We start from the raw sequence: 12,385 nt of genomic DNA on the forward strand, positions 1-12,385 counted from the left end.
GTGGAATTTGGTAAATTTGCAAACCCCTGGTGGAAAGTGCTTGGCACCGCGCTGGGTGCACCGTTAAGTTCTCAATGGAAACGCTATTTTTATGGTCATGATGAGGAAACTGAGCGTGTCCTCCTTTTCTCAAGCCGAGTTCTTAGGACGCGGGTGGTCCTGCCCTCCCTGCGACGCCCCCGACCCGAGACGCCAGCGCCGCCCGGAGTCTGCCAGGCTCTTAGGTGGGGCGAGGCCGGGAGGGGCGGGGCCGGTGGGGATAGGAGGCGGGGGGGGGGGGGGCTGGGGGGGCGGGGCCACGGCGGCGCGACCCTATTAGGGCCGCCGGGGGCGTGGCCCCTGGGTCCGGGCAGCCTACAAGAGGCTGCGCGTACGGTCCTCCGACCCACTGCATCCCTCGGCGACCCGAGAGTGCCTTATCCCGCGACCTGCCGGCTGCGTCCTCTGTGCTTGTGCTGCTGTTGCCGCCACTCCACGCAGGAGACGCCGGCGAGGAGGTGGTTGAGGCCTGCGGAGGGAGGTGAGTGTGCCTTAGATTCCTCTCTCTGCACCGTGCTCTCCACCCCCTCAATCTCCTAGGAGCTGGAATAACCAGAGCAGATGTAATCTCTTAGGGTTTACTGTGTGCAGGCAAGTTAGCTGTGCACGCCTCCTGCATTTTAGAACCGTGCTCGGCGGCATGCCCTTACGCAGATGGAGAAACTGAGTCTCAGCGAGGGCAAGTTGTCTGAGACCTCACGTACTAGAAGCTAGGGAGCTGGGACTCAAAGCCGGTCTGACCACAGAATCGTGCGCCCTGAGGCTGTGTGTACTCTTGCCTTCCCTGTGCAGTTCGCCAGCATCTGTTGCATCCCTGTGTACACAGTGGGCGTCAATAAATGGAGAGCATGTGGCAGGAGTTTGAATGTGTTCTGCCCACGTGTGGAGGCTGAGGTGATCCTAGCGGCGTGTGTATTCTGTTGGGCAGTTTACAAAGCCACGCCCCTTTATGGTAGTGTTTGCGACCAACCTTCCAGGGAGTCTTCCTCTTGCCCTGTTTCAGAGGCAGGCACCGAGGGTCAGGGAGGTGAAGTGTCCAGGCAGAGCGGAGGCTGGGACCCAGTTCTGTCTGCCTTCAAAGCCCCATAAGGCTGTGGATGTGTCCGGGCGTGGCACATGTCCAGTTCCTACAGGTTTGGGAAGAGTTCCTGGGTTTCTTCAGCCAGAGTAGACATCTGTATAAACTTCTGGTGGGGGGAACCGCTGGCAGCTGAGGGCTCAGCTCTGGGGTCTGGGAGATTTGCGACCCCCAGTGGAAGAGCCAAGGCCAGCCCCCGAGCACTAGAGACTCAGAGCCTCCCTCAAAAGGGCTGGGCTGGTGGACGAGCCAGCTGGCTAATGCCAGCTCATCGAAGTCCAGTTTGAATTGGGTGTCTGTTAGCTGGAAGGTGAGTTACTGCTCTGGTCAAGGGAAGCATCTGGGAGTTGACAGATGCTCAGCTCACCTTCCAACCAAGAGCGGGCTTGTGAGTTTCCACTTTGAGCCTTTGGGCTCCTTGCCCTGGCAGATTAGGGTGAGCCTGCCTTCCCCAGAAGGGTCAGGGCATCTAGGGCTAGAACCTGACAGATGAGAGGCCAGGATGTGAAGGACAGGATGAAAGGCATGCCCCCTTCCCCAAAAAGATCCAGAGGGGAACTCTTGGGCCTATTGTTTTGTGCACTTGGTGGTTGTGTGTGATGCTGTCACCTCAGGTCTATCTGTCTGCACTTAACCTTGACACTTAAGGGCTGAGTCCTGCCTCCTTTAAGATACTTCTCTGTTCAATAGCTAACTCCACCTCTGAACCTGACCTTCAAATCTGAGGGATCATTTTGTTTGAGAGGGCCTCCAGGTAAAACACAGTTAGCAGAGTTGGGCCCAGCCCATCCCTGACGATGCAGTCAGGAAAGAGAATGAAAAGAGTGATCTTGATTTTTACAGTCTCTCAAAAAATAGGAGTAGAAATAGTAATGATCGCGTTTGTAATCCTTTCAGTAGCTGACATTCATCTGGCGCTTACTGTGGGTCAGACATGCCTGGGGTTTTACATGGATGACCCATCCCACTGACTTCTTTGTGAGCTGGACTGTTCTCCTTTTTACAAGGAGGAAATTGAGGCTCCGAGTGATGAAGGCATGTACCCAGCATGACATGGGCAGGGTCGGGGAGAGCTGCCATCCTAGCCGGGTCCTCCCTCAGATCCTGGAAAAAGATGCCGGTCCGATGACTGGCCACATGACTGTCAGCTCAGAGCTTGCTTCTGGGCAAGGCTTCTGCCGTGTGGGGTCTGAATTCCCCGGCTCTGACTAGGGGTGGGGCTAGAGAGGGGACAGTGACATGGAGGCTTGGGATCCACTCTGCCGACAGGTACCTGCATCAGTATGCAGGGGCCCTGCTGGGGAACCCAGAGCAATGCCAGCTGCTCCCACAGCCCTGCCTCTGGACTGCCAAGGAGAGTTGGCTGGACGGGGAGGGGCTGGGGCCTCAGGAGCGGAGCATGGGCCTCTGAAGACCCCTGCACTTCATCCCTCACTCAGAGACCCCACATTGGATACCTGGGTTTTTCTGTAGGTTGCATTTGAAAACTGGCTCTTAAAGGCAGGACCTCTGAATGCTGACCTCTTTGGCCTCGTGGGAGCTGGAACATTTCTTTTCTCTGTCACCAGAGTAATTTACTATGTATGGGAGGTGCCTCTGTGTCTGCTTACTCCCAACCTAGGAAGCCTTTCTCCCCTCCTTTTTTTGCAGACTCACTGGTTTTTGATCAGTCCCAGATGTGTAAACCCAGCATCACTCAAAGGGGCTGATGGCTTGTCAAGAAAGGAAAATACAACACAGGCGTCATTTCATTTCGTCTTCAGTTCACTGAGCTGACTACAATAGGGATCTGGAGCCCCTCGTAAAGTCCTAAGGGGAGCACACTCTGTTCTGAAACAGGGAGGGTCAGGCTGCTCTGGGTAGTGGTTGGTAGGACCAGTTATGCTCTTTTTTTTCCCCCCTTGGAAAAAAATGATTTTAGTGTTATAAAATACTAATAACATGAGGTTTATCATTTTAAAGTACACAGTTTCGTGGCATCTAGTACATTAGCAGTGTTGTGAAACTATCAACACTGTCTAATTCCAGGACGTTTTCATCACTCCGAAAGGAAACCTCACAACCAGTATCAACAGTCACTCCCCATTCTGTCCTCCTCAGCCCCTGGCAACTGCTCATCTGCTTTCTGTCTCTCTGGATTTGCTTAATTCTGGACGTTTTGTGTAAGAGAAATCATCTGGTATGTGACTTTCTGTGTCTGGCATCTCTCACTGAGCATAACATGGTCAAGGTTCATTCATGTTGGAGCCTGTGTCACTGCTGCACACTTTTTTGTGGTCGAATACTCTTCCGTGGTGTGGGCAGAAGAGACCATCCTTCGCTGACCCTCTCATCCACTGCTGGGAGTCTGGGCCATTTCCCCCTTTTGGCTGTTGCGCATGATGCTGCTGTTGGCATCTGTGTACACTTTTATTTTTACACCCATTTTCAGTTGTTTTGGTTCTACCCCTATGAGTAGAATAGGTGGATCCCATGGTAACCTTATTTTTACCTTATTAAGGATCATGTGTCCCTTTTTCTTGACTTTCGTCTTGAAGAGGCATCAACTGAGATCATCTCCTTCCAGAAGGAATCAAGGCCCTCTGCCACGAGCATAGAGAATGGGGCGTCTGGGTGTTTTGGGGGAAGTGTTCACAGTATTTCCCCACCCCTCACCCCGGAGAGCAACTGGCAGAGATTCCTGTCAGAGATGTTGTCCTGGGGAACATCTTGTACCCCAGGCTGTGCATTTGTGGGTACTTGGTGATAGACAAACCCCCCCAACCCGAGATTGTGGGGACAGACAGTTTCTCGTGGTCCAGCCCCAGGGAAATTTATCTTCTCTGATTGCCCCAAGTGCTGCGTCAGCTTAGGAAAAAACCACAAATTCAAGGGAAAAAAGAAAAGTCCTAATGAGGATTATGCAACTTTTGGACCATCATTTTAAAAAAATATTATAAATTATGAAATACCACATTTTCAGTCCAAGTTTCTGGATCATTTCCTACTGTGAGTGCAGAATGGTAAAATCCTGGAAGGAAAAAGAATCCACCTTTCATTTTGTTTGTAGTCAAGTGGTCCCAGAATGGACCCTCCCTGATGTTCTTTTGGATTGAAAATTCCTGGATCTCTCTAGAACTGGGGACTGGCATCCAGCTGGCAACTGCTGCAGCTGATTTGATAAGATCCTAGAAGTTCTTTTACTGGTGGCTCAGTGGTAAAAGGAGACGCAGGAGACTTGGGTTCGATCCCTGTGTTGAGAAGATTTCCTTGAAGAGAGCATGGCAACCCACTCCAGTATTCTTGCCTGGAGAATCCCATGGACAGAGGAGCCTGGTGGGCTACAGTCCATGGGGTCGCAAAGAGTCAGACATGACTAAAGTGACTTAGCATGCACACACAGAAGTCCTTTTAGAGCAAAGAGGTGGTGTTCCTGGCAGGGAAGGTGACAGTGGGTGGGTGGGACATTGGGGGGTATGCTGGGAGAGGGACCTGCCCACTGATGGGGTCAGCTGTGCTGAGTTTGGATTTCCTGCTCTGAGCTGCAGGGCACAGGGGAGTCACGGTGTGGCCTTCATACCTGAGAGCAGGTCACGGTGGGATGATCGGTGTCCCCCACAGTGTGTGAAGCCCATCTGGGCCTGTCCCCAAGGTGACTGAACCTGTGTGCTGACCCGGCAGCAACCCACCGTTTACAAAACTGACCTCCCTTTACAACAAAGACAGAGCGCCCTCTACAATGAAACCTCTGGTCCCAGCTCTGCTCCATTTTCATCGAGGTTCATTTCACTCCTGCCTCTGTTCACAGCAGAAGGGATCAGGTTCTCTGCACATGCTGATCATAGAAGGTCCCTCCTCCCCACTTTTTTTTTTTTTTAATTTTGGCCGCCCTGCACAGCATGTGGGCTTAGTTCTCAACCAGGGGTCACTGTGTCCCCGGCATTGGAAGTGCAGAGTCTCAACCACTGGACCACCAGGAAGTTCTGAAGGTTCCCTTTTTAATATAAATTTCTTTGAACTCCCAAAGAGAACCAACAAATAAAAATAAGAAATATGAACTAGAACAGGGAGATGGTAGGAAGGTGGGCAAAGCTTGGGGAAGCGGGTGTGCCAAGGGCTGGAGTTTGGGAAACACCAGACTAAGGTACAGCATGGGGAGATTTGAGAGGCTGGTACCACCTAGAGCAGTGGTTCTCAAAGTGAGGTCCCAGGGCCAGCAGCGGCACCCAGGGGAGCTGTCAGAATGCCAATTCTCAGCTCCACTGCAGACCTCCAAAAGCTGTGGGGGTGGGGCCAGCAATCTGTGCTTTAGCGCGACTTCCAGCACTTTCTGGTGCAGGCTCCAGGGTGGGACCCACTGCCTGGGAAAGCCTGGAAGACTTTCCCTGGGCAGGGGCCCCAGAATGGGGTGGGCGGGACTGGCTGATTGGGGCAGAAGGTTCTGTTTACAGGACCTCGTGTGAGCACAGAGAAGTCCCGTGGCAGGGATAGAGCCAGTGGCTTGGGAGCTAGAATGACGTCTTCTGACCAGAGCCGAGGCCCCTGAGAGCAAGTTGTTGGTGTGTTTCTAGGCCTTTCTTCCGGAATGACGCTAGGTTTGCTGGTGCCCATCGCTCTAGGGCTTGAGCAAGTGTCCTGAGGGTTCCAGCCTTTTCCTTCAGCTGTGTTTAGACCGTGTGCCCAGGAGCTTGTGAAGTCCGTCTGTTGGTGACCCCTAAGCGGCCCCTCTGAAAGAATGGGCTGTTTCCTCTCCAGCATTCAAAATACATCTGTGTGCCCGTACATGTCCACTGCGTCTCTCCATCCCGCCCCCAAGCCGGCTCCCAACACAGCCAGTCTGTTCTCATGGTGGGGAAGCACTGGCTGCTTTAAAAACACTGTTTATTCCCGGGAACCGTCAAGGACGGTCTTCCCGGGGACTGAGATATTTTCAGCTTTGGCATCGCTGGACAAAGTGCCCTCTCAGACCAGGATGAACCGGGCCCTGTCTGGCAGAGTAGCTGTCTGGCCCAGGTGGGAGGCCCCGGCCGCACATTGCTTTCTCTGGGCTCCAGCACCTTCAGGTTCACTTCGAAGGGCTGTCGGAGACCAGGGCCCGAACTTGTCTCAGCGCTGATATTCAGGGGAGAGCCTGGAGGGTTTTCTCTTGCACAGTACTCTTCTCCTGCTTCTGTGGAGGCATTCTTCCAACAGAAGCCAGAGCCTCTTTAACTCTTCTCTTAAACTTTTTATTAAAGTTCAACATGCTAGAGAAGAAAGCACATGCATTCGTGCACAGGGGGATGGCGTTTTCTCCAAGTGCGCACGGGCACGCGCAGACTCGGGGCCCCAACGCGACAGAGCCGGACTACCCCTCAGGCCCCTCCCACAGCCCCACCCCCGAGGGGAACCATTTCTGCACTTCTGTTGGGGTAGGTTGGTTTTGCCTGGTTTTGAACTTTACATCAAGGGCAGCATGGATGTTTCATCACTGAAGTCTGGCCTCTTTAGTTCAGCGTTCCGTCTGTGAGCTCCATCTGCAGAGCTGCATCTGCCTGGTTCTCAGAGCATAAATCAGACCCTGTCACCATTGGCTTCATCTGCTCTGCACCTGAAGTGCGTGCGCGCACGCGCGCACACACACTCACACACAGACACACCCCCACCCCCCACTCCGCTTTGCATTTAGAGTAAAATCAACACTCTTTGTCAAGGCCCTTGAGGCCCCAGGTTGCCTGGCCCTGCTTGCCTCTGTGACCCTCTTTTTCCCAGTCACACTGCTCTGACCCTTCTTGTCCAGGCCGAGACAGTGACCGTCTCAGAGCCTTTGTCCTTGAGGTTCCCGCTGCCTGGAGTTCACCTCAGCCAGAGTGGTCACTGCCCCTACCTCTGTCCACCCTCACCTCCGGTGTCCCAGGCTGTCTTCCTCCAGCTTGCCGTGATGCCCGCCAACCGCCCCCCCACCCCCACTGTGCCCCACTCCTGGGGACCGAGTTTTGCTCACTGCATACCCCAGGCACTCCCTGGCCACCTGAGGGCTTGCCCTGGGGATTTCCCCCTGAGAGGCTGCGTGCAGATTCCATAGTCTGGTGCTATATAGAATGCTTGAGTTCTGTTCAAGGCTGTGACTCATCCTTGCAGGTACCACCTGACACCAGTGACTCATACATTTCAGGTGGGAGGATAGCCCTGGTGCTGCCCGCACCGTAGCCTGGAGCAAAGGTATCTGGGATGGCTGGTTTCACCCTCAAGGAGCGGGGAAAGAAATACTCATTGAACACCTGTGAGTCTCGGGACTCTGCCTTTGGGCTCCTTAGAACCACTATTTCCACAATCTGCAAATTCTCCCCCAGCCCTGGGAGAAACTCAGTACTTTGTTTTGTCCGGGAGGAACTGGTGACTCCGAGGGATTGAGGGACCTTCTGGGCAGCCCCCAGGTTTATGTCATAGAGTCAGGATTCGAACCGGGTTTGACCCACTGTCCACACTTTTCCTCACTGTCTCCTGGGAGTCCTTGATTTCTTGTTTTTGGGAGCTGGAGGTTTCCTGCCATTTATCTAAAGCTTTCTGGGAGCATTGTTTCCAAGGAAACATCCACATGTCTTCCAGAAGGGAGAAAAGGGCCCCAGGCGTCATGTACTGGGTATTTGAAGAGTATATTAATTTATTATCCAGTCACTTTAAAGTGGCTTCTCATATATTATCTTGGCTTGCATTGAACAAACCTGTTTTTTCGTTCTTTTTTTTTCTGCACAGAGTAGATTAAGCAAATGTTTGTTGAGTAAGTGTGCTCTTTTCGTTCAGAATTGTGTATGTTCTCTGCATAGTATTTAAAAAACTGAATGGGTTTTATATATTATATTCAGTTAAACGTACCGAGTCGTTGCCCTGTGTATCCCATAAGGACATATCTTTTGCTGAGGGGACAGGAGGGAAGAAGGTGCCCGTGGGGGTGGCCTTTTTTGTTAAGCCTACTGTCCGTCTTTGTGGGGTTGGGGGCAGAGCAGTTGACAAAGGAAGGGACAGTCCTCCATGGTCTTTCCCTAATTCTGTTGAGAAGGGTTTAAGGAAAACTGGCTCCCGTGGAGGAGAGAGATCCCCGCCCTCAGCGTGTCTGGTACTTACTTACCCAGCCACTCTTCCCAGCCCTGGGATCTGCCCGAGACAGGCTGGGGTGTCCCGCCCCCCTCCTCCCAGCCGCCACTTCATTCCTGGAATTTCTGGGTGGTTTGTGGGTCTGACTCCGCTCTGCCTTCAGCCTCACTCACATTCTGAGTTCTCCTTTGTGCTCCTGAGGGAGCTTGGAGCCCTGATGCCCCTGCCTTTGGGGCTAGCTATGGGGGCTCTTGCTGACATGGGGGCGCAAGTCAGAACTGCCCTGATATTTTCGAGGGCAAGGCAGGCAGGGAGTCAGAGTGTGGCAGGCTCTTTGCCGTCGTCTGCAGGCATTCTGCACGACTGTGAGCAAGTTGCTCGTCTGCGTTGAGCCTTAGTTTCCTCATCTGTAAAATAGGGATCATAGTCGCATTGACCCCAACAGTCTGCAGAGAGGGAGAAAGACAAGATTCTGGGAGTAGAGGACCTAGAACAAGGTCAGCCACTTTGTCCTCACTCATCACATGTTGGCTGGGTGATGGGTGAGAAATGTTTGTTGAGCAGTTAATACGCCCCGAAGTTTCGGGTTGAGTAAGACCCAGTCGTCCAGTGCCGTGCTGGAGCTGGCTCATACTGGCTTGTGGGAGCTGATGGTTAAGTTTCTGGAAAAGTTGTGGGCCAGTTCAATCCCACCATCATTGTTTTTTTAATTGAAGTATAGTTGATGTCCAGTGTTGTGTAAATCTCAGGTGTACAATACAGTGATTCAGTTATACATGTGTGTGTGTGTGTGCGTGCGTGTGTGCGCGTGCGCCCAATTACTCAGTCATGTCCTACTCTTTACAACCCCATGGACTGTAGCCTGCCAGGCTTCTCTGCCCATGGGATTCTCCAGGCAAGAATACTGGAGTGGGTTGCTATGCCCTTCTCCAGGAGATCTTCCCCACCCAGGGATCTGTCTCCTGGATCTGTGGCATTAGCAGGTGCATTCTTTACCACTGTGTCACCTGGGAAGCCCTACATATACATATTTTCAGATTTTTGCTCTTATAGTTTATTACAAAATATTGGGTATAGTTCCCTGTGCACACAACCACCATTATGTGTTATATAAACTTACAACGAAATGTCTTATTTAAAATAAAAGTAATAACTAGTCAAAACTTATTGTATCCTAATCTTTTACCCTGCTTCACTGTTCTTTCTGCTCTTGGGGTGGTTGCTGTCTACTCCATGCGTATGGTGGAAAAGCTGCATCATGGTGTGTTATTGTGGGACTCTTTCCAGAAACTCCATGCTCAGTGACCCTATATCAATGGCTTGAAATAACTGTGGTGGGGATATTTCACCAAGGGAATGGGTAGACACTACAGATTAGGGTAAGTATTTCAAGGTTTTCCAAATGTCCGTTATTAAACATTTGCCAGTCTAGCACTGGTTTCAGCCCTCAAGAAGCGCCAAGTCTAGCTGGCAAGGCAGCCAGTGTGAGCAGACTTGAGGCAGGCTGCTGGGTCCTTGACACCCAGGGCTCAGCTGACCCCTGGAAGGAGACCCAGTCTCAGGGCAGCAACGGCCACTGAGCCGGATAACCGCCATTGTGAATCCGGTTCCTGGCCAGCTGATCATATTCATGCTGTGACCCGGTCTGTGACATCTCGGAACCCACTTCCCCAGGAAGCTGAAAGAAAGTGGCTAAGGCCCCAGGCATGTAGGGAACTGAAGCATATTTCAGATTTAAGGGAAGCCTTTTTTTTTTTATCATCCCCACTAGCATTAGACATCTAATAGGAGTTTTAAAAATTAGATTTGTCTCAAAGCAGAAGCTTTGAAATAAGAGAGAATAGCCTTTTTCACTTCATTCACCATTATTAATCCCAGTCTTTCTCAAATCTCTCCGAACAATGGATCTGTGCAGCATTTAGCATCATTATTATTGTCATAGCCAATACGATTAGCCATTAACCATGCAACGAACCCTGTAATGTTGTGACCCTGTAATTCCTTGTCCCACGGCTCATCCCTTGACCCCAGCCTGCCTCCTCCCCTCACAGGCAGATCAGTCTCTGCTCCACATGAAGACTCAGTGGAGGAGTCAAAGGGTCACCACTTTCCAGAAACTTCTGGGAGCTGAATCACGCCTGCAGACCTGTTGATCTTGTTCATCGACGAAGATGCCAGCGGTGTTCTATAAATATTTACAAAGTGAATGTACAGATCTCCTCGTTCCGACGAGGTCAGACTTTGGGGATTCAGCGGTGAACAAGGTGGACAGGTCTGGGGCCATGATTAAGCTGCGACCCCAAAGTTGAGTCCTAACTCACAGGCAGGAATTCATTTGCCAGGCCCCAGCGGGGGCGGGGCAGGTCGGGGTCACAGGCTGAGCCTCGAGAACAGTGTGTGCAAGAGCAGAGAGCTTGGCACGGCCTCGGGGCTGCCGGCTGGCGGGCCCCACGGAGATTCATCTTTCTGGCAGACTTTCCTAAACACAGGCAAAGGCAGCCCAGGCGGAGTGACGCCTTCAGGTTCATTCACATTGTCTTTCTTCATTTTGCTCCTGAGAGTTGAGTTGAGTGGCAGGAGACCCCCGAGGTGGACTGGGGGCACGTGGGGCTGTGGGTGCCCTCGACGTCCACAGACTCTTAGCCGGGGCAGAGGGTAATGGCAGAGCCCTCCACGCTTCCACGAAGTGGGATCTCAAGTCTTGGTTCCATCTCAATCCAGCATCGGACCTCACTAATACCATGGAATATCACCCAGGCTCAGTTTTGTTTTCCAGAAAATGGAGTGGGAAACGGCCAGAGTCCAAATGCATCCTGCATGTTGGGGCGATGCCGCAGGAATCCAACCCCAGATTGAGTCTGGCTGTCGACCGAGGGGTTTGAAAGCTTTGTCGGTGTCTCCCCGCCTCCGCCCCTCTCCCCCCCACCCCTGGTGCCCTTATCTTGTTTGTGGTCTCCCAGGCTGGGAGTTTCAACTGCCGCCAAGGAGACCTCGCGGAGACTGCATTTCTGTCAACTGTGCGGGTGTTTGATGCTGTTGGTAGCAGGCCAGGGACAGAGAGTGGAGAGGACTTCTCTGGAAATGAGGCCTGCATTTGGCCACCCTGGGAGAAGTGGGGGTGCAAAAGAGCCAAAGAGTGTTGGCCTCCATCTCCAGGCCCCAAAGGGAGCTCGGATAACCCGCCTGCCTGAAGTGTGAGCCCCTCGGGGATGTCAGGAGGGCTGGAGGGTTGCAGAGAGAGTCCGTGTGGGCGTCATATTTGAGTCAGAGGCAGATGGAGGCTGGGTGGGTGCTAGGCTCGGTGACGGGGCACGTCGTGGTGCGATGTCACCATGATGTAAATGTTTCACTCCCCTGGGGATGACACATGGGTGCCTTCTTCTCGACAGAGTCACTGGCTGACTTGGAGTAGGAGTGGGGCCTGTCTCTGCTGAGCCCAGCCATCTGCCCAGGAAGCAGAGAAGGGCAGGGAGGGTCACAGTGTGAGCTGGGTTGTTTGCGGGGGTCCTGCCCCTACATGGGTGGTGATGGGAAATCCCCAAGGAAACTCACCCCGGGAAAGGCATGGTGGCATTGAGAAGGGGGCTCAGAGGCCAGATGGAGCTGTGTTCCAGCCCCAGGTTTTCTGCTTGCAGTTGTATGACCTTGGGTGGGCTCCCAAAGACCTCGGGGGCCTCAGTCTCCTTATCTGTCAGATGGGAGCAGTAGAACCCAAACCTCTGGATCATCAGGAGGGTGGGATGAGAAATGCAGCCATGGGCACGTGGTGGGTCTTCCCCCAGGTAAGTCCCCACTGGCCTCCCTGGTAGGAGCCTGTACTTGTCATTGGAAAGCCCCAGGTGGCAGTGGGTGGGTCTCCGTTGGAAAACTTTAAAAAAAATGTATTTTATTGAAGTACAGTTGGTTTACAATGTTGTGTTTATTTCTGTTGTACAGCAAAGTGACTCAGTTATGTGTGTATATATATATATACATTCTTTTTCGTGTTCTTTTCCATTCTGGTTTATCACAGGATATTGAGTGCAGTTCCCCGCGCTCTACAGTTGGACCTTGTTGTTTATGCATCCTGTACATAGTAGTTTGCTTCTGCCAACCCCAGCCTCCTGCTCCATCCCTCCCCCACCCCGATCCCCCTTGGCGACCACAAGCCTGCTCTCTATGTTTGTGAGTCAGTTTCTTTTAAATTATAGATGGAAAGGGGGCCAGAGTGCTTTG

General features: G+C 52.4%; 1 protein-coding gene across 1 annotated transcript in view; it reads left to right on the forward strand.

The window, feature by feature from the left end:
• The first annotated feature begins 365 nt into the window (after positions 1 to 365).
• Positions 366 to 12,385, forward strand: part of CRISPLD2 (cysteine rich secretory protein LCCL domain containing 2) — a 65,678-nt gene continuing 53,658 nt past the window's right edge. The window contains exon 1 of the mRNA XM_043898199.1: positions 366 to 520. The gene's annotated coding sequence lies outside the window, so the exon portion shown is untranslated. The remainder of the gene's footprint in view (positions 521 to 12,385) is intronic.

This window comes from Cervus elaphus, chromosome 4, assembly GCF_910594005.1.
Source record: "Cervus elaphus chromosome 4, mCerEla1.1, whole genome shotgun sequence".
Taxonomy (NCBI): Eukaryota; Metazoa; Chordata; class Mammalia; order Artiodactyla; family Cervidae; genus Cervus; species Cervus elaphus.